Genomic DNA, 24,955 nt, shown 5'->3' with positions numbered 1-24,955 from the left:
AGAGAGAGACTCTCTCTCTCAAAAAAAAAAAAAAAAATTAAATTATGGTTGTTATTTTCTTTTTTCCTATTCTTTTTAAATTTTTTCAAGTGATAAATAAAACTATCTGAATCTAGGTGCATATAGAAATAAATTCAAAAGATATAGACTAAAACATAAGTCTCCTGTTTATCTTTATCTTCAGTCTCAGCTATCCAATTTCCCTCCCCCACAGGCATCCTTTGTGTGTACAACCTTATGTATGTGCAAATGTATATTTCATTTTTCTCATAATTGTCACACACTATACAATTATCTATATATTGCATTTATCACTTTATTATAGACATTGGAGATAACTCGCTATTAAAATATCAAACATGCCTCATTCTTTTTGATGACTGCATACTATTTCTTTGATGGATGTATTTTCTGCCCATTTAAAATACATTCTCAGCTGACTTTCTCAATCAAAACAAACAACATTTCCAAGGTAATCACTTCTCAGTCTGGATGAGGCTGAGCCTTTCCACTGCTCTCTCCCCCATTAAATAAATAGATAGTCTTTCTACCTGAGGTTGTTGGATATGCCTCAAACTCTATGAAAACCTATTTTCTCATGTTTTATACAGGTGTGGCAAAGCAGAGCAGCTTATGTCTGTTGTACAACTGGTACACCCTGCCCCACTACATCATATTTCACCAAGTTTTTCTCCTCTGATGAACTATGCTAAAAATGATCAATTGGATACATGTTATGCCAGATGCAATGTGAGACAACATAGATTCATCACAACCTTTGATTAGTGTATTGATTGCCTTCCTGTGACCTGTGGGCCATTATTCACTTTCTCAATTCTGCTGCACTGAGATTTCAGGACTTGCCTGGGTTCTCTCTATTGGCTTTTCTAGAACCTTTCCTAAATTCTCATAGAAGCAACTGGGAAATGCTTGTTGTTAAACAAGACTGTGCTTGCATTTATCATCTAATTTCCAAAAATAAGTTAATAAAGCCATTCAGCTGTACGGTAATGATATCCTCCTACTTCATATGGTTGATTCCAAATGTGAGCTTAAGGGGATAATAACCATGTTGAACTCGTAATTTTTCACTTTGAATTTAAGAAGCTCTTTAAACATTAGTGATGGCCGCAAGTTCAGGTGACCTTCAGAATTCCCTTCCCTTTCCACAGTCTCTGTATCTAATCCATTCTTCAAACCCTAACTCATTGTCTCTCAATAGTCTTCAAAGATCTCCTCAGCCTGAATGAATAATGCCTCAGCCTTCCCTCCTTATGCAAGAGCTGACAGTATGGACCTCTACTTGGCTCTTATTTCCTTCAGTCTTGTCTTTGAGATAGTTTTTCTATGCCAGCTGCCCATATCTCTTGAGAATCAGAATTGAGTGTGGTACCCTTTATTCACAGAGCAGACCAAGGTCAATGTCCACAGGGTAAAGTAATAATCATCAGACATTCAGCCTCTCAGATAGTAATAGTTAACATTTGTAGAACGCTTACTTCATACGCACTGGGTATCATTTAGAGAATTTTACAGGAATTATCTCATTTAATTGTCATAATATCTTTTACATAATAGGTATTCTTATTATTTCCATTGTATAGAAATAAAGAAAGACAGTTGAAGTCACTTGCCTAAACTCACACAGCTAATCAGGCTTTAGATGATGTGATCTTCCACACTAAGGTACCTGTCTGCTCGCGAGCCCCAAATTCTAGGAAACGGATAAAAACTCAGCCATCGACCTTGAATAATTCAGAATTTTAATTAGATTTTCAAGTTTAGTCAATAGATTTTCTCAATGGCCTTCTAATTCAGCACGCTGCTTTTGTCCTGGAGGTGTTTCCAAGAGCTAGGGTGATCCTGTTAAAACCCAAATCAGTTCTTGGCCCCAAACTTTCCAATGACTTTTCCTCTCATTAGAGTAAAAGCTAGAGTTCTGATAATGGCCTATAAAATCAAACAGTGTCTTTCCCACCACCATGCCTCTCTGACCTCCTGTCCTTCTCTCTCTGTCCTTAGCTCCTGTGCTCAGCCATGTGGCCTCCTTACCGTTCTAAGCCAGGCATGCTTCTGCCTCCCACCCCTTCCATTGACGTCCTCCTGTTTGAAACTCTCTTTCCCTCGTTAGTTATCCCATAATCTTCTTTGGCGTATGACCTAAAGGGACACTTCTCAGGCTACTGACTGTGATGGAGTAACTAGTTTCAGACTATTTCGTCCCCTGTAAACAATTAGAAAACAGGACAGGGTATGTGAAGCAAGATAGTTTTCAGACAATGGAAAATAAACAACAACAGACTGCAAAAATGGGGAGATGGGAGTATGAGGTGAGCCTCACAGTAGTCCAGCTGTCTGTCTGGAGACTTGAGTTTGAGCAGAGCACAAGTCTCTTGCTAGGCTGAAGAGGCAAGGATCAGAGTTTGAGGTAACTGAAATAGCTGGAATCTGTTCAAAGAGAAAGTCCTAAAAGTCTGTGCATGCATGTGGGAAGCCCCTCCATGAGTCCGCGGCTGAGGGCTTGACTGTATATGTGCAGGCAAAACCATCTGAGGCTTGCCAGATGTCAGCTGCTATGAGGTTGAGACTGAAACAATATAACAGAGGTTGAGCAGTTCTGGGGGTAAATATGCAAGCATTTAGATGAAAACTAAAATTGAGTTCCTCAGTCACACTAGTCACATTGAAGTATTCAATAGCCACATGTGGCCAGCAGCTGTCCTGTTGGATGGTGCAGACATAGAACACTTTCTTCATTGCAGGTGCTATTGACGAGGGCTGAGCTAGAGCCTCTACAATGTAACATTCACAATGCCCAGTATTCAAAGATGAATCACTAGACATAAAAACCAACAAAAACCATACAAGAAGAATGTAATCCATAGTAAAAAAATAAAAGCAAAGGAACCATTCTAACATGGACCAAATGTTGGATTTAGAAAATAAAAACATTAAAACATATATATTTTACAATATATAGTCAAAATAGTCAAAATATATATTAATTAATTAGAGAAAAATGGTCCTAAGTGGTGAGTAAATGAGGAATTTTTAGTAGATAAATGGGAACCATGAAAAGAAACAAATGGAAATTCTAGAATTATGTAATTCCTGAAATGAATCACTCACTGGAGGAGCTTGATGGCAGGGTGGAGATGACAGAAGAAAAAGTGAAGTTGGAGACATAACAGTAGAAAATATCAAATCTGAGGAACAGAAATAAAAAATATTAAGGAAAAATGAACAAAGGGTCAAAGACTTGTGGAAAAATATCAGACAGTCTAACTTACGTGTGTTTGGTGTCCCAGAAGGAGAAGAGAGAGAGAGAGAGAAAGACAGCAGAAAAAAATATCTGAAGAAATAGTGGCCAAGAGCTTCCCAAAATTTTTAAAAATGACTTAAAAATCCACGAAGCCCAAGCAGGATGAAGATAAAGGAAGCCCCACGTAAGACATCAGTCAAATGACTAAACACTAAAGGTAAAGGTAGAATATTAAAAGCAGCCAAAGAAAAAGACACATACAGGGGAACAAAGTTAAGAATTACTACTAATTCTCATCAGAAACAGTGGAGGCTAGAAGACAAGGAGTATTGAAGTAAAAATCCTTTTCACACAGAATTCTATACAAATTGAATAAAAATAGGCTTCAAAATCAAAGGTGAAATGAAGACATTTTCAGATAAGCAAAATCTGAGAAGATTCATCATAAGCAGATCTGAACTACAGACAATGCTAAAGGATGCTCTTCAGTATAAAGAGAATAGTACCCGGAAGAAACCACACAAAGAATGAAGAGTATTAGAAACAATATGTAACTGAGTAAACAAATTATAAAGCATTCATACAATAGACTCAGTAATAAAAAAAATGACTGATAAATGTGGTAACATGGCTTAAACTAAGCAAAGGAAGCCACATTCAAAAGACTTAACATGCATAGTTGCATTTATATTAAATTCTAGGACAGGAAAAACTAACCTATTATGATGTAAATAATATCTGTGGTAGCTCGAGTGGGAGTAGGAGACTAACTATGAAAGAGAAAGAAGACGTTTCAAGGAAATGGAAACTTTCTATAGCTTGATTAGGGTAGTGGATGTATACCTTAGTCAAAAGCCACTCATCTGTACACTTAAAATGTGGGAATTTTACAGAAGATAAATTTTACCATGGTAACACTGGTTGAGAAAAAAAATAAAAACCCTTAAAAAAGGTAACTGTGGCCCAGTGCGGTGACTCACACCTGTAATCCCAGCCCTTTCGGGGGCTGAGGCGGGTGGATCATGAGGTCAGGAGTTCGAGACCAGCCTTACTAACATGGTGAAACCCCGTTTCTACTAAAAGTACAAAAAACTAGCTGGGTGTGGTGGCGTGCACCTGTTATCCCAGCTACTCAGGAGGCTGAGGCAGGAGAATTGCTTGAATCTGGGAGGCAGAGGTTGCAGTGAGTGGAGATGGTGCCACTGCACTCCAGCCTGGGCAACAGAGGGCGGCTCCATCTCAAAAAAAAAGAAAAAAAAAGAAAACAGAAAAGTACCTACTCAATGAGGCTTTCCCTGAGTACCCTGTTTAAAACTGCACCCCACTACTCCACTACTCCCTAGCACATATCTCTGTCTAACACACTGCATATTTTTGTCTTGCTTTATCTTCCCTCCTAGAGTGTAACTTCCATGTGGGCAAGAACTTTTGCCTGTTATGTTCAGAGCTGTGGACCATACCAAGAACAGTGCCTAGCACATAATGCATGCTCAATACATTTACATGAATGAATAAATAAAGGAATATATGAATGAATGAATTTACCTTCTTTACTGTTATCAGATGTAAGAGGAGTAGACAGGCTAAAATCATACTGTACTAATATGCTGTGAAACTCAAGACACCAGATTTTAGTCTAATTCAAATTTACAGGGCGAGAAACCCAAGTAAAAGGGTATTAAACATAGACTAAATACATGGGCCAACAGTTGGCATGCTGTGTAAGGTGCTTCATCTAGGCTCTCGGGTGAACTATAGATGTTTACAATAAAGGTAACCAGATATTTGTCTGTACTTTATCCATTGGAAGATAGGGGTGTTTTAGGGAATTAGGGTAAGGGGGAGAGAAGTGAAGTTATTTCTCAAGAGACAGGGTGAGTAGGCTGCTATCTATCACCAAGCAAGCTACTACATTCAGGCCCCTTTTAAGTTCTCAGGGAATTCGTAAGTATCAACTCTTAGGTGTAGTGGGCTCATGACACTTGGGTTGCACATATCTCTGGCTACAAAAATGTGCTGATAAGAACGCGTGATAGACATAATATTCTAACATGAATGTGAGCGCAATTCCACAGAGTTAGAAATCTCACATAGCATTGAATTCCAGACAGTTACAAAAATTCACCTCGTCCACTCTGTTGGAAAGTCCCCGCTATTGAAGATGTTTATCCTGGAGAAAGAGGGCACCTTCAAAGTGGCGAAAGGCTCAGATAGGAGTGGGGACAAAATATAGCAGCATCCCATGGCAACACATTCCTGTCCTAAGCATCACACTCTTCCAAAGAAAAGATCAAGCTGCATTTAAATTTCAGGTGGGGCATGTTTATTTCAGGTAAGCAGTTGATAAAATAAGATTCCAACCTACAAAGTCAGGTGGATGACTCTGCAGTGTGTGACCTGAATGCCACCTCCTTCGGGGCAAACTCCAGCCGATGGCTGATCTCTACTGCACTTAGATGGCACAGCACATACTTTAGCATGTAACTACAACCTGCTTGGTGCTGTGTCCGGGTTGTTAGCTAGCACTGCACCTCTCCTCCCCTGTCCATCATGAGCATCAGCCTCTCCAGCCCTGATGTTCAGAACATAGCTACCTTATCTCCTCATCGCTTTTATCACTAAAAAACCCTTTCATTTATTGTTTTTCCATCTCTCCTTCTTTTCCCTTACTCTCCACCCACTGTAGAGTCAGTATTCAAGAAAACTGGAGATTGGGAATCAGGTGTGGAAAAGAGTCGGGAGTACTCATACTTCTCATTCCAAGTCCTTCCGATGGTTAAAATTATAAATGCCAGTAGTCGACCCTTTCGATACAAAGGAAAGGAATCTGGGGGAATTCTCGTGGAAGTAGAGAAGGTATTATGGAAGAAAGGTATTTTTGTAAGATCTTGTCTAGAATAGGGTGGCAGAGAAGGGGGCTTAGAAAGAGGGACCGGGGTGAGGCAGGATGAGAAGGGGGGTGAGAGTAAGAGAGAAAATAAACTTAGAGATTCTTAGAGAAGAAGGAGGAAAAAGAAATCCACCCATGGGAATATTGAAGATAACTCAGCAGGGAAGAGCTGGGGCTGGGGAATGAGAGATGAAGATGAGCTGATCTAATGCTTTAAATCTGAGCCAAGAAAACTGAGTGGCAAGGAACGGTGACATCTGTGACTTATTTTGACAGTGTCTTGCTTTGGGCAGTGTGAGGGAGTGTCAGGGTTTTGAGTTACTTGTACATGGAGCTGTCTTGGTTCTCAGGACGGCAGTAGAAGAGATGGAGCATCAAGCAAGACAGCAGGTGAGAGAGAGAGAGTGCGTGTGTGTGTGTGTTTGTGTGTGTGTGTGCTACATTTGAACACCTTAAAGGAGACTCGCCTCCTGCCAACTATATATGGAGCCAGGATCTCCCCACATCCCTATGCTGTGATAGCCGCAGGGGATCATGGCTTCACATCCAGGGGGAACCTTAGATCATACAAGATGGGACCCGCTCTTAGCTCTCCTGTCTTCTGCCACCAAGTTTCCAAAGAGACTTCCTGGAGGAGGAATGATCTTTTCACCCTCATCAACACTGGTAGAGGACTTTTCTCTGAGTAGAAAGTACGTGACACACCATGCATTGGTTGCAAACACCAATACAGTAGGAAGTAAAGCAGCATTTTAGTTGAGATCAAAGGCCAAGTCGGTGCGAGAGATAGAGCATAAACAATTTCCAAGCTTATCTTGTACCACCATTCCCTGGCTCATGCCTTGCAGGCCAACTGGCCTTCTGGCTGTTCCTCAAACACAACTTCTGCACCTGCTCTGTTTGCATAAAAGCTCTGATCTCAGACTTCCAGGTACTCTGCCTCCAGGACCTCCCTATGTAAGGCATCTCCTACAACACCATGTCTCATTTTTAGGTTCTTCATGGCACTTGTCACTCTCTGACATGGTCTAGTGTGTTTATTTATTTCTTTGGCTTCTTTGTGTCTCCACCATTAGCATATGAGCTTCATGATAACAGGGATCTTGTCTATTTTCTCCAGCACTGGGGACAGTGTCTGGCACACAGAAAGTGCTCACTAGATTCTCTTTGAATGAACAAACATGGCTGTGAATGTAATATTTGTACCTCTTATCTTCCATGGAAGGGCTTTGTTCTGCACCAGGTACTGATCCAGTAGATTCTCCCAGTCCTACTATTCCACGTCATGATGGTGGCAGCCCTTAACTAACTAAAGAATGTGGGAGACCAGTGCTAACAGTTCAAGACCCAGTCAAAAGAGCAACGCTGTTAATTAAGGGAGCGAATGTCTGTGGTTCACTTTCGTTGTGTTGTTATAAGAAGGTCAGAGGCCCCCCCAGGTGAGTTGAAAGCCCTCTCTTTACTGGGTAAAATAAACCCAATTGTGATGGATACACTAGAATTCACAGGCAAAGATGGCTTGGCTCTGTCTTTGATTCATCTCCATAGTTTCTGTTTGAGGCTGGCCCGGACTCTTGTCGGGGAAGGAGGGGTCTGGGGAGGACTGGAGTTATAGATAGGATCTGGACTGGCTGCTGGCTGAGCAGCCACTTTCAACTTTTCAAGGCTCTTGACTTGCTTTGATCACTCAGCCAGTAGCTGCTCAGGGCAGGAACCCTGAGTTTGTGCTTAGCAGGGTCCCGGCTCATGGGCACCCATGTGGAGAGGATGTGCAAACCTCTTTTCTCTGTGGGAGCTCACGCTCAGCTGGCTTCGGCCCAGAGCATCTTAGTCAGGACTGGCCTGAAAGTTGTGTTGCGAAAGGTCAGCCAGCTTCTCCTGTTACCTGTTCCCCAAACTCCATTTCTATGCTCCAACCCTTTCCCCTCATCCTTCATGTATCCCCATGGGCTAAGAGGCCCCAAAGCACAGCTCACCAGCCTGCTCTCCTCAACCCTCCCCACCGTCCCCTCCACTCTCCAGCTTCACCTCAGGTCCTTGTGTTTCCACCAGAAGAGCAGGCCCAAGAGGTGCGGAGTGGAGAGGAGCACTGGGGTACAAAGATTGGATGTCTGGCCACTTCTTTTTATCTTCATGAACTGCAACTTTGGGCAAGTCACTTCTCTCTGAGACTCAGTTTCTGTATTTATAAATCTGGGATAAAAATCCCCAGCCTACTACAAACCAAAAAAGGCCCAGGACCAGATGGATTCACAACCAAATTCTACCAGATGTACAAAGAAGAGCTGGTTCCATTTCTACTGAAACTCTTCCCAAAAATTGAGGGGGAGCGACTCCTCCCCAACTCGTTCTATGAAGCCAGCATCATCCTGATACCAAAACCTATCAAAGACACAACACGAAAAACAAAACAAAACAAACAAACAAACAAAAATAACCACTTCAGGCCAATATCCTTGATGAACATTGATGCAAAAGCCCTCAACAAAATACTAGCAAACCTTATCCAGCAGCCATCAAAAAGCTAATCTGCCACAATCAACTAGGCTTTATCCCTGGGACGCAAGGCTTGTTCAACATACGCATATCAATAAATGCAATGGATCACATAGACAGAACTAAAGACAAAACCCATGTGACCATCTCAATAGATGAAAAAATGTTTTCAATAAAATTCAACATCCCTTCATGTTAAAAACTCTCAACAAACTAGGTACTGAAGAAACATACCTCAAAATAATAAGAGCCATCTGTGACAAACTCACAGCCAGCACATCACTGAATGGGCAAAAGCTGGAAGCATTCCCCTTGAAAACTGGAGCAAGACAACGATGCCCTCTAACACCACTCCTATTCAACATAGTATTGGAGGCTCTGGTCAGGGCAATCAAGCAAGAGAAGAAATAAAGGGCATCCAAATAGAAAGAGAGGAAGTCTATCTCTGTTTGCAGATGACATGATCCTACAGCTAGAAAACCCCATAGTCTCTGCCCAAACACTCCGTGAGCTGATAAGCAACCTCATCAAAATTTCAAGATACAAAATCGATGTACAAACGTTACTAGCATTCCTATACACCAACAACAGTCAAGCTGAGAGCCAAATCAGAACACAATCCCATTAACAATTGCTGCAAAAAGAATAAAATACCTAAGAATACAGCTAACCAGTGAGGTGAATGATTTCTACAATGAGAACTATAAAACACTGCTCAAAGAAATCAGAGATGACACAAACAAATAGAAAAACATTCCATACTCATAGATAGAAAGAATCAACATCATTAAAATGGACATACTGCCCAAAGCAATTTACAGATTCAATGCTATTCCTATCAAACTACCAATAACGTTCTTCACAGAACTAGAAAAAACTATTTTAAAATTAGTATGGAACCAAAAAAAGAGTCTGAATTGCCAAAGCAATCCTAAGTAAAAAGAACAAAGCAGGAGGTAACACACTACCCAACTTCAAACTATACTACAGGGCTACAGTAACCAAAACAGCATGGTATGAAAACAGACACATAGGCCAATGGAACAGAATAGGGAGCTCAGAAATAAAGCCGTTCATCTACAGTCATCTGATCTTTGATAAAGTTGACGAAAACAAGCAACAGGGAAAGGAGTTCTGTTCAATAAAGGTGCTGGAATAACTGGCTAGCCATTTGCAGAAGATTGAAACTGGATCCCTTCCTTATACTATATACAAAAATCAACTCAAGATGGACTGAAGACTTAAATGTAAAACGCAATACTATAAAACCCCTGAAAGACAAACTAGGCAATACTATTCTGTGCTTAGGAACTGGCAAAGATTTCATGACAAAGATGCCAAAAGCAATCTCGACAAAAGCAAAAATTGACGAATGGAATCTAATTATACTAATGAGCTTCTGCACAGCAAAAGGAACTATCACCAAAGGGAACAGACAGCCTACAGAATGGGAGAAAATATTTGGAAACTATGCATCTGACAAAGGTCTAATATCCAGAATCCATAAGAAATTTTAACAAATTTACGAGAAAAAACAACACCATTAAAAATTTGGCAAAGGACATAAAAAGACACTTCTCAAAAGAAGACATACATGTGACAAACAAGCATATGAAAAAAGCTTAATGTCACTAATCATTAGAGAAATGCACATCAAAACTACAATGAGATACTATCTCACACCAGTCAAGATGGCTATTAACAAAAAATAAAAAAATAACTGATGCTGGCAAGATTGTGGAGAAAAGGGAATGCTTATATACCTTTGATGGGAGTGTAAATTAGTTCAGCCATTGTGGAAAGCAGTGTGGGGATTTCTCAAAGGCCTAAAGACAGAAATACCCTTTGACCCAGCAATTCCACTACTGGGTATATACCCAAAGAAATAGAAATCATTCCATCATAAAGACACATGCACACGTTATGTTTATTGTAGCACTATTCACAATAGCCAAGACATGGAATCAACTTAAATGGCCATCAAGGATAGACTGGATAAAGAAAATATGGTACATACACACCATGGAATGCTATGCAGCCATATAACAGAAGGAGAGCATGTTCTTTGCAGAAACATGGATGGAGGTGGAAGCCATTATCCTCAGCATACTAACACAGGAACAGAAAACCAAACACCGCATGTTCTTACTTATAAGTGGGAGCTAAATGATGAGAACACATGGGCACATGTCGGGGAACAACACACACTGGGAACTAACTGAGGGTGGGGGCGAGAGGAGGGAGAGGAGCAGAAAAAACAACTAATGGGTACTAGGTTTAGTACCTGGGTCACCAAATAGTCTATACAAAAAACCTTCAGGACATGAATTTGCCTATGTAACAAATCTGTATATGTACCCCTGAACCTAAAGTAAAAGTTAAAAAAAAAAAATCCCTGGACTATCTAGCTCAGAGAGGCTCTTAGTTTGAAAAGGACAATGGATGGTGTGCAAATTGAAGGTCACATTATCCTTCTAGGCTGAGAGGTTCACAGTTCACAGTTCTTGAGTAACTGGCCTGGGCAATACAGTTTGATCTAATACACAATAAACTAATTGACAGTTGGCTGTTAATGGCCAAAGAGTGCAAGGGTTATACCATTTACATGGTATACAAACAAGGTAACATATATATCTCTCCAATCTTTTCATGTATATCCAGTCCTAAGGAGGAAATTATTGCAGGTACAGGATTTCAGTCTGACCTCAAAAGGCAACACCTTACGGGAAAAGAGGCTGTTGAACACTCAAGCCATGGTTTTGACAATTATCCTCTTGGCCAAGCTCAAGGGTATACATACAAAGTCTTGTATCATCTGGGCAGGGCCAAAGATGCTACCAAAGGCGACCATCACCATTACATAACTCATTATTTTGCAACTCTTGCCTCATCCAAACTGTGTTTTTCTCTCAGTTCAGTTTCTCTTTCTAATGACCTGATTACAAATTGCAAAGGCCAGGCAGACCTGGGCAACCTCAAACAGAAATCTCATCATCTGCTTTGGCAATTTCCTCCATGACTAACTGTCGAGCAGAAATACAGACTCACAGACTCTCTGAGTGGGCAGGATCTTGGAGGTTGGCAGGCCTGGTCTTCCCTCAATGTCACTGGTACATCAACACAATGATTGACTTATTGAGCCCCTACTTAGTGCCAGAGGTCATGGTGGGTGCTGGAGGGGATATGACTAAGACATTGAACAAGGCCCTGCCACTGACCTCACAGTGGGGAGACAGGTGAGTGAGCAAGGGGTCGGGATGCCCTGATACACATAGCGTAGGTAAACACTCGGGGGCTCATGTCAGGGAATGTCACCCAGGGTTGGCGGTGGTGGTCAGAAAGCTGTGTTGGCAGAGGTGGAGTCTTTCCACACTCCCTTGTCTTTCTTGATATATAATTGACAAACAAAAATTTATACAGGGTAAAGTGTACAATTTGTTTTATGTATGCATCGTGGATGTCACAATAATCAAATGAACCAGCATTTCTATCACCTCACAGAGTTGCCATTTTCTTTGGAGAAGTGGATTCTTAAAGGGAGAAAAGAAGTGAGCTGGCAAGAGATTCACAGGTGGAAGAGAGATGTTCCAGGAAGAGTTTACAGCATGTGAGAGGGACGTGAGCCAGAAAGGAAGAGAGATGGGAAGAAGGAGGGGAGAGACAGAGAGGGCCAAGTGACCAGGACCAGGACCAGGACCAGGAAAGAAAGCTGAGCTCTTTGCATATTTAGGGAACTGCCAGGAGTCCCCAGGCTGGAATGTGAAGTTCAAGGCCAGGAGCAGAGGGAGCTGAGGCTGGAGCAGTAAGATGGATGAGTTCAGGAGGGGCTTCATGGAGTCAGGACTTCATCCTGATGGGGTTCAGGACATGCTGCCCCCCAAAATAGAACATTGGCATTTGAGAAAACAGCAGAAGCAGGAAGGCCACTCTCACCTTCCCTTGTTCTGCCCTCCTCTCTGAGGCAGGTCATCAGTCCCAGGAAGGATTTCCTGACTTTCCCCTGAAGTAGGAAGTTGGACCCTGGTGTGAGTGATGTCCACATACTCAGAGGAAAGGAACATCCTCATTTCTGAAGACACAAGGACACAGAGGAGACTCTGAGCCAAAAGACCTGGCGACATTCTCTCCAGGTTATCACCCGCTTTGCTCGGTCACACCTCTCCATGACTGTCCACTCTTCATCCAACCCAGCATAGCAAATCCACAGGTTTCCGTTTCTCTGAGTCTTCATTTCCTCTCAAAGACTTCTGTGTCATGTAAAACTTGTACTCTATGTGTTTGTATGTTCTTCTCTTGTTCGTCTGTTTTTCATTATAGGGGCCTCAGCCATGAATCTAGCAGTGGGAGAAGACATCTTGCCAGCCCTACAATCCCAAAAGCAACAAGGGACCCTGGAGGGTTGTGAGCAACACAGTCATCGGGGAACACCAGATGGCTACTGAGGTTTCTCCAGTGGCCCATGGGCGCCAACTTCTTTCACTGTAAGGTGGGTCAAGTGGTTCACCCATGTATGTTCAAGGGGGTCCCAGAGCTGCCTCCACACAGACACAGGTGGGGGCCCTTTCCAGTCTCCCTGCTCTTCCACCGGCCATGTTGCCAATCTCTGAAGACTTTCTGAGCCTACTCTGCCCCAAGTTTCCTTTTCTTCAGGGTTAACATGTCTAATCCCTTCTCCATTCTCTAGAAAAGTTGGTTGTCTACTAATATTCCTTCAGCCTCTGGGTGTAGATGGAGCATACAGATCTTGTCCTTGTGGGCAGTGTAGATGTTTACAGACACCGAGCCCACTTGCTCTGCCATTTCACCATCCAATCTGGACGTTTGCTCTTTGGTTAACTCATTTACCCACAGCGGCTCGGTGGCTGGCCTCTTTCTCTTCTCTTTTGCCTATTCCCCCCAGAACATACACTTTTTATATTGCTTTAGTTAAGCCTCAAGTTTAATCATTTGGTTGCTTTATACAACTTCTTTATCTGAAGCTAAGAATATCTTAATTTAGATACCCTAATGTCCACCAGCAACATGGCATCATGGTGAGGAATGGTACTGTCAGTCAGAAAGACCAGAGTTTAAATTTCGGCTCAATTATGTAATACTTGTGTGACTTCAGGCAAGTGACTAAACCTCTTTGAGCTTCTGTTTCTTCATCTCTATAAGGCCATCAATATCTAGCTTTGTGAGCTGTGAAGATCTCAGTTAATATAGGTAACATCCTGGTATACAGTACCACGAGCGATCCAATGCCTATTAAAAACAGAAGTGGCAGCGGTAATAGCAATGACGATCTCGCTCTTCTACTTACAGGTGTATAATCTGGACTCATTATTTAATCAGAGCCTCAGTTTCTCCATGAAAGCTGAGATCTTTGCATATTTAGGGAGCTGCCAGGAGTCCCCAGGCAGAGTTGTGTGAGGATTCAATGGGATAAAGGCACATGCGGCACACAGTAGGTTCTTCAAGCATGAATGTGTCCTTGCCTTTCTCCCGCCAGTGGATTCTCCTGTCCCCTTGAACAATCACCTTTATTGCTAGGCTTTCGCCTCCATCTCCAGATGTTCCCGTCGGGTCCCAGTCTCTTTCTCAGAGAATGTCCTCTGAGAACATCGGGATCCCCTTTTCGGTTGACCAAGATCAGATTGTTATTTTTCTGTCCCTGTTTTTCTCTTTCCTGGCTGTTAGGGGCTGAATTGTGTCTTCCCTCCCCATGAAAGGGTATGTGGGAGCCCTATCTCCCTGCACCTGTGAATGTGACTTTATTTGGAAACAGGGTCTTTGCAGATTTCATCAAGTTAAGATGAGGTCATGAAGATGGGCCCTGATCCAATATGACTGCAATTTTTGTCAAAGGGGAAGAGAATGCTGGGAGACATAGAGGGAGAAGGCGGCCCTGTGAAGATGGAGGCACGGGTGTGAGAAATGCTGCCACAAGCCCAGGAATGCCCGGGGCTGCTGGAAGCTGAAAGAGGCAAAGAAGATCCTCCCCGGAAGGTTCAGAGAGAGTGTGGCCCTGCGAGCACCTTGATTTTAGACTGCTGGCCTCCAGAACTGTAAGAAAATCTATTTCTGGATCTGAAGCCACCCAGTTTATGGTACTTTGTAACAGCAGCTCTGGGAAGCTGACATAGTGGCCCCACTACTAGAGTCCATAGGACTGAAATGTTTATTAGTTTGTAAAACAAACATTTCTAAAGTCCACCTTTAACATGGAAAACCTGGTGACTCAAATTGGAGCTGTGTTACATCATTATATAGAAAATGAAATAGATTGGATGGAATCGGGGCAGGGTGATTAAGAAAAAAAGAAAATTGCTTAAAAAGACCCAAGCCACCACCTTGCTCATGGATAAGAGAAAACAACTCGTAAAAGTTGAAAAGGATTAAATGAATGTCACGGCAGGAAGAGTGATGGGGGCCATAATTCAACGGTCTCGGGGAGCTGGCATTTTCATGCTGATTTAATCTAAGATTTCAGCTTGAACAAGGGATAAGGTTTACAGACTAAAAATTAGCCACAAGGTATAACTTTACCTCTGGCTTAACAGAAGACTGAAAGAATAAAGCAAGCAGCTGTGTCAGAACTTGCCAGGCAACATGAAATACTGTGGTTTGAACAAAGCCCAGTTGGGCTGAGAATGAATTACAGGAAGAAAGGCAGGAAGAAAAAGAAAGAGCTCCGGGGCTATTTATTCTTTGTGTACAGGACGCATTGAAGAAAGTACTGAGTCCCATGTCACCAACCCAGCTGGAAAACGTGGGGGCAACCAAAGAACAGAGAACGTGAGTCACCAGCTCCTCGCTCTCAGGAGCTCCATATTTGGGAGCCCAGCAAAGGGCTTATCATTTTTCGGATGGAGTCCCGTGGGTTCTGGGGCTGCTGCTAGCTTCAGCTAAACGTGGTGCGTGTCTTCAAAATTAGAACTGACAATGATGCAACTTAGTGTTTCAGGGGAAAATAGTACCTAGATCTCAGCAGAGCGGGGACAGAGGAAGACATGGGCCGCACGCTGTTGCCCGTGCCTCAGCCAATCAGCTGGTCAGCCCTCTTGAACTGTTGAAGACTACCATGGACATTTGCTGTTTTCACCTACTCAGCATCTGTTCCTCCTCTGCTTCTAGGAACCATCTTTGGACTTTCTTTTGGGGGACTTGCATTTCTCTATTCTTAGACCCCGGTGCCAGGGATGGGTGCATGGTCACAGTTTGGACAGTCAGAGTATTCCATTGTCCTGGGGGCAGCAACTGGTTTAGGGAAGGGGCATAGCACAAGTCAGCCCAAACAGAGTCCATCCTAGGGACTTGTATAAAAGCTACTGGGGACGAGATGCCGTCAGCTGGGTTTCTGGGAGGATGGGGGTGTGTGGAGCTGCATCTGACCATCTTGCTATGGGTTCAAAGGGGGACATGTCCTGATGAGATGGAGCCCCTGTATCCAGTTGTGCCTGAAGCTCTTTTCTGCTACCTAAGCCGATATACTCCATCCTTTTGTTTTCTTTTACTGGCAAACTAAAGAATTCTGACTAATACACAGATCTCAGTAGGGCACAGTAGGTGCCATAGCAAACATCACACAAATATATGGAAACTAGAGAGAAAATGTACATGGTATGGTGGGTCTGAAGTCAGATAGAGGAGACATGGACACAGGAATAGTCCAGAGTATTTTAGAATACTTATGAGTATTTCAAAACACATAAAATAAGGGTATTACTCCCTTAAATCCTTCTGGAATGAGGGAATAAAAACAAATATGGTTTTTAAAAGAAAACCATAGTAATTTAGTAAGAACATCTCAAGGGGGCTAGAAAAATAAAAAAATAAAAATAAAAACCAATAGTAATTTGAATTCTTCTTGCAGTAATATGGCATAATAGCAACAACAACAACAACAATAATAAATCAGCCAAAATGCAAGAACTGTGGGTGTAGTGAAGTCTCCAATCTAGGGTGACGAATTCATCCTGGTTGGTCTGGGACTATCACTGTTTTAAAACTGAACGCTCTAATTTCTGGGAGACCTTCAGTCTTGGGCAGACCTGAATGGTCAGTCACATGTTTTCAGGTCATTTTACTTTTCTGAGCCTTGGTTCTTCATCAATGAATGGGGCCTATGTGGCAGGAGGAGGTGGTAGTAGAAACATCCATGGTTTTCATACCATATTTTTGAGAGCTTTAGATATATATATATACATATATATATAGAGAGAGAGAGAGAGAGAAAGAGAGAGACGGAGTCTCGCTCTGTCACCCAGGCTGGAGTGCAGTGGCCGGATCTCAGCTCACTGCAAGCTCCGCCTCCTGTGCTCACACCATTCTCCTGCCTCAGCCTCCCGAGTAGCTGGGACTGCAGGCGCCTGCCACCACGCCCGGCTAATTTTTTGTATTTTTTAGTAGAGACAGGGTTTCACCATATTAACCAGGATGGTCTCGATCTCCTGACCTCGTGATCCACCTGCCTCAGCCTCCCAAAGTGCTGGGACTGCAGGCGTGAGCCACCGTGCCCAGCTGAGAGCTCTAGATTTTTATAAAGGGCTGCAACGGCCACTGCGGATAGGAAAGTATGAAGCAACCTCCACTCCACTTCTGCTGCAGTCAACGGAGTTTCTTTTCTATGTGTTTCAATCGAGATCTGCCTAACATTTGTTAGGGGTGGGGAAACCTGCTCTCTGAGGGACCTCCCTCTAGAATTGCATGACTTTTTCTCTTTGTTATGGGGCAAATGGCTCTTATAGACCACTGGTTCCCGCACCTGGCTGATCCTAAGAGTCACCTGGGAAGCCTTAAAACTAATTACTAGCTACCACACCTGGATATTTCTACTCCGTTGGAATTGGGTGGAGCCAGGGATCTGTATTTTTAAAAAATCTTTGCAGGTGTCATACATATAAATTATTCACAAATGTCGGTATGCTAACTATCATTAAGAATATATTACTTTCCACACATCTCGCAAATGGCCAGGACACATCTTTGTTTGAGACACCATGTTCCCACACATCTTAAATTTTCCATGCATCAGGAAAGCTTGTTAAAACACAGATGGCTGGGCCCCACCCCCAGGGTTTCCGTTTCAGTAAGGCTGGGCGGGGCTGGAATTTGCATTTCTAAGATACTCCCAGGTGGGCGTCTGCCACCTTCAGTAGCATCCAGTAGCATCATTTTAGATCACAGGTTCACTTGAGTGTCTTGACTGGTCTCTTTAATCGGTGTCATCATTATAACCCACACCCCACCCTTTCTCCTCCCCCTGGTACAGCACTCAGTAAATTACTGATGAATAAATGTGTGGATAAATGTTTTATGGCCTTAATGACGTGACCTTTCAACCATCTTTCTAAAGAATATTGTGAATTACACCCTTTCACATGTAAGAAAAGTTCCTGCTGGTATCTAAGGAGTATTGTCTCATGGGACCTCAGCTGAGGACATGGGTGGGGCAACAGGATTTCCCGCTCTCAGCTTTAGAGACTTTGTGCTGAGTACAATGAGGCGACTGCCGCCTTCTGTTCTGGAGCCTCTAGCCAAGCCCACTGGGGTCTCGTCAAGGCTCCATTTCTTGGAGCTCCATTTTGCTTCGTTTTTCACTTTTGAAGGCTGGCAGATTTCCTTTTCACCCACCAATTCCTTTCTGGCTTTCTTTAGCATGTTGTCATATTTAAGTTTTTAAATTGATTTGCTGGGATATTACACAAACGTCTTCTTGCTGCTCTAACACTTTACTCCTGTGGATAAACTTGTCATTATCCCTCTGGAAGCCCCAAATGACCACTCCAATCCCTGCGCAGGCCCTGATCACCCCCGCATCCTTTGGCTTGTTTTTCTTCTCCGTTGGTGCTGCCACAGCGGCGGGCAGCTTGGCACTGTCTTTCCACACATCTTCAGCAGTCTGAGAAATGTTTCTTGGACTACAGAGACCTATTCATGGCCACGACCCAGACCTCAAGGCTAGGCACACCCCAAATAAAGTTAGAAAGGAAGAGAAAGCCACTGACCATTATTAACCACTAAATAGGGAGCGCCCGGTCCAAGTTCTGCAGGAACATTCAGAGGGTGTTTAACTGGCTTTGCAACTTTTATGTAACTACTTGGAATCAGAAACAACACCCAGAAAATAAATACAAATAATAAAGTAACTTTTAAAAAAGATTCCCTCTCTTTTCAGGCTCTTGCTTCCGTGCTGATTATGCAGACGGTCGATTAATTAGTATCTAGTCTTACTGCCCCCAAGAAAACAAGATGTGTGCACAAACAGGCAGGAAGCAGCGGGCCTTCCCAACTCCTCCTTGGAAAGAGAGTTTGGTTCTGACCAGAACATATACTTATGGAGAAGTAATCTTTTCTAAGTCAGTTCTACAAGAACGGCCTAGCTGAATGGCAGTGAGTCTGTGGTGATGAGTCAAAGTAGCCTTTGCCTTTCTTCCACCCAGGCTGTCCCTGTGGGTCCCGCCTCCGGAGGCAGTCATTCAACTAAAGAAGCTACGAGGGCCGGGTGCAGTGGCTCAAGCCTGTAATCCCAGCACTTTGGGAGGCTGAGGCAGGTGGATCACAAGGTCAGGAGATCGAGACCATCCTGGCTAACCCGGTGAAACCCCGTCTCTACTAAAAAGTACAAAAAAACTAGCCAGGCGAGGTGGCGGGCGCCTGTAGTCCCAGCTACTCAGGAGGCTGAGGCAGGAGAATGGCGTGAACCCGGGAGGTGGAGCTTGCAGTGAGCCGAGATCGCGCCACTGCACTCCAGCCTGGGCGACAGAGCGAGGCTCCGTCTCAAAAAAATAAAAAAAAAAGAAGAAGAAGAAGAAGCTATGAGGCTGCACGGTGACTCACGCCTGTAATCTCAGCACTTTGGGAGGCCAAGGCGGGCGGATCACGAGGTCAGGAGATCGAGATCATCCTGGCCAACATGGTGAAACCCCATCTCTACTAAAAATACAAAAAATTAGCCAGGTGTGCGTGGTGTGCGCTTGTAGTCCCAGCTACTTGGGAGGCTGAGGCAAGGGAATCTCTTGAAGCCAGGAGGGGGAGGTTGCAGTGAGCTGAGATGGAGCCACTGCACTCCCAGTCTGGTGACAGAGCAAGACTCCAATGACTCTACTATTATATAACGTGAGCAGCACTGCAGGAATAACCCCCCTTTCCTGATGTCAGAAGCTACAGAAACACCTGTCCGTGCAGAGTGCTCCTCCAGTGCAAACTGTTCTGGAAGGCTTGGCCATGTGTGCCCTGGAAAGTTCTGGAATCTTTTTGGTGTTGGATTAATGACATCCATGTTTCAGAAAACACCTCCAAACCTGGCTGACAGGAAAACTGTGTTAGAGAATAAATAAAATGGAGCGTTTCAAAAGTTTTCCACTGAGAAGCAGTTTGAAGAGTCAAATCACCCTAGAGGAAAGCTGGGTATTTTCTCGTAGGTAGCCTTGCAGGCTCTGTGAACATGGGAGGTGGTGGTTGACAGGGTGGTTGGAGGAAGGACTATAACTGACCTGCGTGCCACTCTTAATAATTGCCTATTGATTTAGAATCAGGACGTTCCCCCCGGGTTTTACAAAATACATGTAGTCTTCCATGTGAAAGATTATGGGATGAGGGGGGCGGAGGGAGTGTTGCAACGAGAGTTTTAAACAACTGTTACCATTCATAAAGACCTAGGAAATTCAAACACTGAGAGGGGGGCTAAGGTCACACCATCGGCAGGCAGGAAGAGTGAGAAAGGCAGCCTTGCTGTGCTTAGCTATGTATCTTATCACGGGGGAGAGGCAAACTGTGCAATTCTCAAAGTTCATCTTCTTAATGGTGAGTCGGGAACAAATATTTTGTAAGAGGCACATTAAGTCTGAAAAGCTTAGAGAGACTTGAGAGAGCTTCTGTATATAATGGAGAGAATTTAAAATTCCTGTTCTACTCTATCCTGTTCTGTTCTCCAGGTAGAGTGGCAAGCTGGCAAACCCCCCAGAAAGGAAAGGCTAGAGGGGTTACAGAGACAGAGAGCCAGCAATGGTTTCACGTGGTACAGGGTGGAGGAATGTCAGGGGAGGGTATATATTTATCTCTGTGTTAGGAAACTGCTGGAGAAACAAGCTGAAGCTTTCTATAAAGCCTTCCTGTTTACCCTTGAAAGAATCAGAAGCAAATGGGCCTTTGCCCAGGAGGCTACAGGGTCATTTGCCATACTTGGATTTCTCTGAGAAAGCGGATAGAGGAAGCCTCTGCCCAGTGTCCTGGAATTCTGAAGACGTACCCAAATGGCTTCAGAGAACAAATCCCTATCTGTCCCTATTTCACTAGTTCACTTTTTGTAAATTCACATTAATGGAGATAACTACAGATACACCCGTTCAAAGTTATCTGTAAGTTCCTCTCATTCTCTGTACAAACTTTACTTTTGCCCCCACATTCTTCCAGCCATCTTCCTTTAGAACGATGGCTGGAAGTCATTACAGCAGCTCCTCAAGGGCCGCTTCCGCCATGGTTAAGGCAGAATTGAATAATTTTGTCTTTCATAATATCCCAAACAAGTTGCCACATGTTAACCCTGGACTCCAAGGAAACCCATCCTATAAGATTGGCATTCAACCTGCGAACCACTGGCTTTGTCATGAAGATGTTCTCTTGTTGAGGGAGTTTAATGTATTGGTGCACCATTTTGTTGCCAGATAGCAAGTCGTTTGAGACCTGCTTCATGCCATGGGGGACAAACCACATCTTGAAGTGGCATGGTTGACAACTGTGTCAAAAAATAAAATAAAATAAGGCCTGATCAAATAATCCTCTGAAATTCCTGCCTGTATCATGAAAGGAGGATGTTTGATGAGCAGAAGTTGGTGTGGGATTCATAACTAAACTGTCCATCTGTGGGAGAATTCTGCAGGCTTCCATCACTAGTGTGTGACACAGCGAAGAGACGACAGTCCTATCCAGCTCCCAAATCTGTGGTTCCAGGGCACTGCTATTGGAACGAGGCTCAGTCTTGGGTGCCACTCAAAAGGGAAAGTGTGGATGGATTAAAGAGCGATCAAGCAAAAGAAACCTCTGTCAGGGTGAAGAGGGTGTGATATATGAGGAAAGGGGTCAAATACAGAAAGTATTGTAGAGCAGAAGAAGAACTCCCAAAGGAGAGTATGAGTAAGAGTCTGCCAGGGATTTAAGAAGAGTCTTAAGGCAGAGCAGAAAATGAATAACCCACACACGGGTGAGAACTGTGTGGTCACCACTTAGCCAGGTGACATGGTTTCCTCTGTGTCCCCACTCAAATCTCATGTCGAAATATAGTCCCCAGTGTTGGAGGTGGGGCCTGGTGGGAGGTGATTGGATCACGGGGGCAGATTTTTCCCTGGTTGCTGTTCTCCTGATAGTGAGTGAGTTCGCATGAGATCTGATTGGTTAAAAGTGTGTGGCACCTCCATGTTCTCTCTCTCTTCCTCCTGCTCCAGCTATGGAAGATGTAGTTGCTCCCCCTTCACCTTCTGCCATGACTGAAAGTTTCCTGAGGTCTCCCCAGAGGCTGAGCAGGTGCCAGCATCATGCTTCCTGTACAGCCTGCAGAACCGTGGGCCAATCAAACCTCTTTTCTTTATAAATTACCCAGTCTCAGGTATTTCTTTATAGCAGTGTGAGAACTAACTAATACATCAGGGAAGGGTACCACTCCTTGCCTGCATGGAGCATTCAAGAAGCAACAATGAGCACTTTGGTCTCCACATTCTGTGGGCAATGGAAGAGAAAGAACAGAAAAGGCAGAGAGGAGTGTCCACCCAGATCCTAGAGGTGGGCCAAAGTAAAACTAATGTATCAGCTTGTTTGTGTGTATGACTATATGCGTACATGTGTGTGATGCATGAGTGGTACTTTTTTCTTATTGCCATTTACTTTTGGGGTACTCAAGCTTTATTCAAAAAGTGAAATAGTGGAGGAATGGTCTCCAGAAATAAGCAACTTGTTCTGGAAATAAGAAAACAGCCTTTGACAAGGCTGGTTTGGGATTTTGCTAGAGGACACCTGTGTCCTCAGACAGCAGTGTCATGGGGTCAGAGCTGTAGGGATGGGGGTCCTGGTTAAAGTCTGGCCAAACTCTAGGTCATATCCTCTTTATCTCCTGTATTAGGCCATTCTTGCATTGCTATAAGGAAATGCCCGAGACTGGGTTATTTATAAGAAAAGAGGTTAAATTGGCTCATGGTTCCGCAGGCTGTACAGAAAGCACAGAAGTTTCTGCTTCTGGGGAAGTCTCAGGAGGCTTACAATCATGGTGGAAGGTGGAATAGGAGCAGGTACGTCACATCGTGAAAGCAGGAGCAAGAGAGAGAGAGTGGCAGGGGGCAGGGGGGAGGTGCCTCACACTTTCACACAACCAGATCTCATAAGAACTCACTATCACAAAGATAGCACCAAGTGATGAGGGATCCACCACGTGATCCAAACACCTCCTACCAGGCCCCACCTTCAGCACTGGAGATTACAATTCAACATGAGATTTTTGGGTGGGGACAAAAACCTGAACTATATCATCCCTGTTCACAGTGGTGGTTAGGAAATGCTTATAGCTGATGAAAGAAAAAAATCATGTCATTTTTATTTAAGAAACTTAGGAGTATACAAAGAACATTTATACAATCTAATTGCGACCCTAAAGAACAACATTCAACATTACATTGGAAGCTCTAGGAGTTTATAGGAAGGAGAAAGCACTGGGGGCTGAGATGGGCTGGGGTGTTCAAGAAGTAGGTGGTATGTGAGCTGAGCCTGGCATATGGAGAGAAAGGAGAAATTAGTCTGAGCAAAGGCAGAGCTACAGATGTTCAAGGAATATTTAGGAGACTGCACACCAGAAAAAAGTCTTCATGAACTGTGCTGTGCTGGTTGTACTGAACTGAATGGCTATATCACCTCCAAATTTATATGTTGAACTCCCAAGCCCCAATGTGATGGTGATAGAAGGGTAGGGCTTTGGGAGGTGATTACATTATGAGGGTGAAGCCTCCTGAATGGATGTAGTGCCCTTATAAAAGAGATCCCAGAGAGCTCTCTACCTCTTTTGCTGCCATGTGAGAATACAATGAGAAGGCAGCAATCTGCAACTCAGAAGAGGGCCCTCACCAGGCACCCTGATTTCAGAATGTTAGAACTGTGACAAATAAATGTATGTTGTTTACAAGCCGCCTAGTCTATGTTACTCGGTTCTAGCAGCCCAAACTGATGAGGACACTGACATAATTCCATTTTCATCCCTCTCTCTCTCTCTGTTCTCTGTGTTCTGCCTCTTGCTTCACCTTTGCATGTCTTCAGCCATTTAGTCGCAGCCATTTAGACTCAGCTAGTAGCAACCAGGGCTACCATAAGCACTTTGATCCTTATATTCTAAAAGCTAACCATCTTATTTTTTTCTAGATGCCCTTATTTGTTCTTCAAATTATGGTATTAACCACAGTCACACTATTCTTTCACTACAACTCTTGCTTGCTTTTCTCACCAAAAGGAGATGTTTGTGTAGGTGTCAAAATCTGGCACTGCGTTGACTACAGTCACCCGGGAAATAGCCACCTACTCACTTGGGATATGCCATGAATTGCCAGACCCAAAGATGAAGCTCTTTTATTAAATGGAAGTGCATTAGCATTTGAGTGTTAATGGAGCAGACCTTTAATAAACAGTCACCATGTGTGAATTCTATTCTTGGATCTGTGGGATTAGAAATGACTAAGAAGTTTACAAAATTTTTATTTATTGGAAGGGACAGATGTATAACAACTAACAATGCTAATGTTGAAATAAACGATTGCTCTAAGACTGTTTCATCTTACTCTATGACCATATGGCAATCTGCATTGATGATGCGTATTTTTTAACATAAAAATTGAAAGGATTCTTCTAGCCCTGTTCCCGTTTTGAAATTCTTCTTTTTTAAAAAACAAAAACAGAAACAAAACAAAATACTAAAAGGTACCTCTCAATTGGTTGCAGTCAATGACTTCATTTCAGTGCACAGACTTTGGTGGTGCAACTGATTTGACCTCTACTACAGTTGCTTAGCGTTCACAGCTAGCTATGGGACATTCTGCTGCCCTGCCCATTGACATAACCAAAGACCAGAAAACCTGGAGAAAGGTAAGACAGAGGTAATCCTATGATTGAAGAGATTGACTAACTACTTTGCATTGGGAGAAGTAGGTGGGAGAAATTACTTTCTCAAAATTTTTTTTAAGCCTAAAAATGGTTTACAATGGGATGATTTCAATTACGGTGAGATGATTAGCACTATCTAGATCTTATGGAAGAAAATTATTATGGCTTTGTGGATACGTATCCTGAAAAATGAA

General features: G+C 43.2%; 1 protein-coding gene across 1 annotated transcript in view; it reads right to left on the bottom strand.

Annotated features, from left to right (window-relative positions):
• Nucleotides 1-24,955, bottom strand: part of NEDD9 (neural precursor cell expressed, developmentally down-regulated 9) — a 200,589-nt gene that overhangs the window by 156,149 nt on the left and 19,485 nt on the right. The window lies entirely within an intron of this gene.

Source organism: Macaca fascicularis, chromosome 4, assembly GCF_037993035.2.
Source record: "Macaca fascicularis isolate 582-1 chromosome 4, T2T-MFA8v1.1".
NCBI lineage: Eukaryota > Metazoa > Chordata > Mammalia > Primates > Cercopithecidae > Macaca > Macaca fascicularis.
This window is presented reverse-complemented; position numbering and strand designations above follow the sequence as displayed.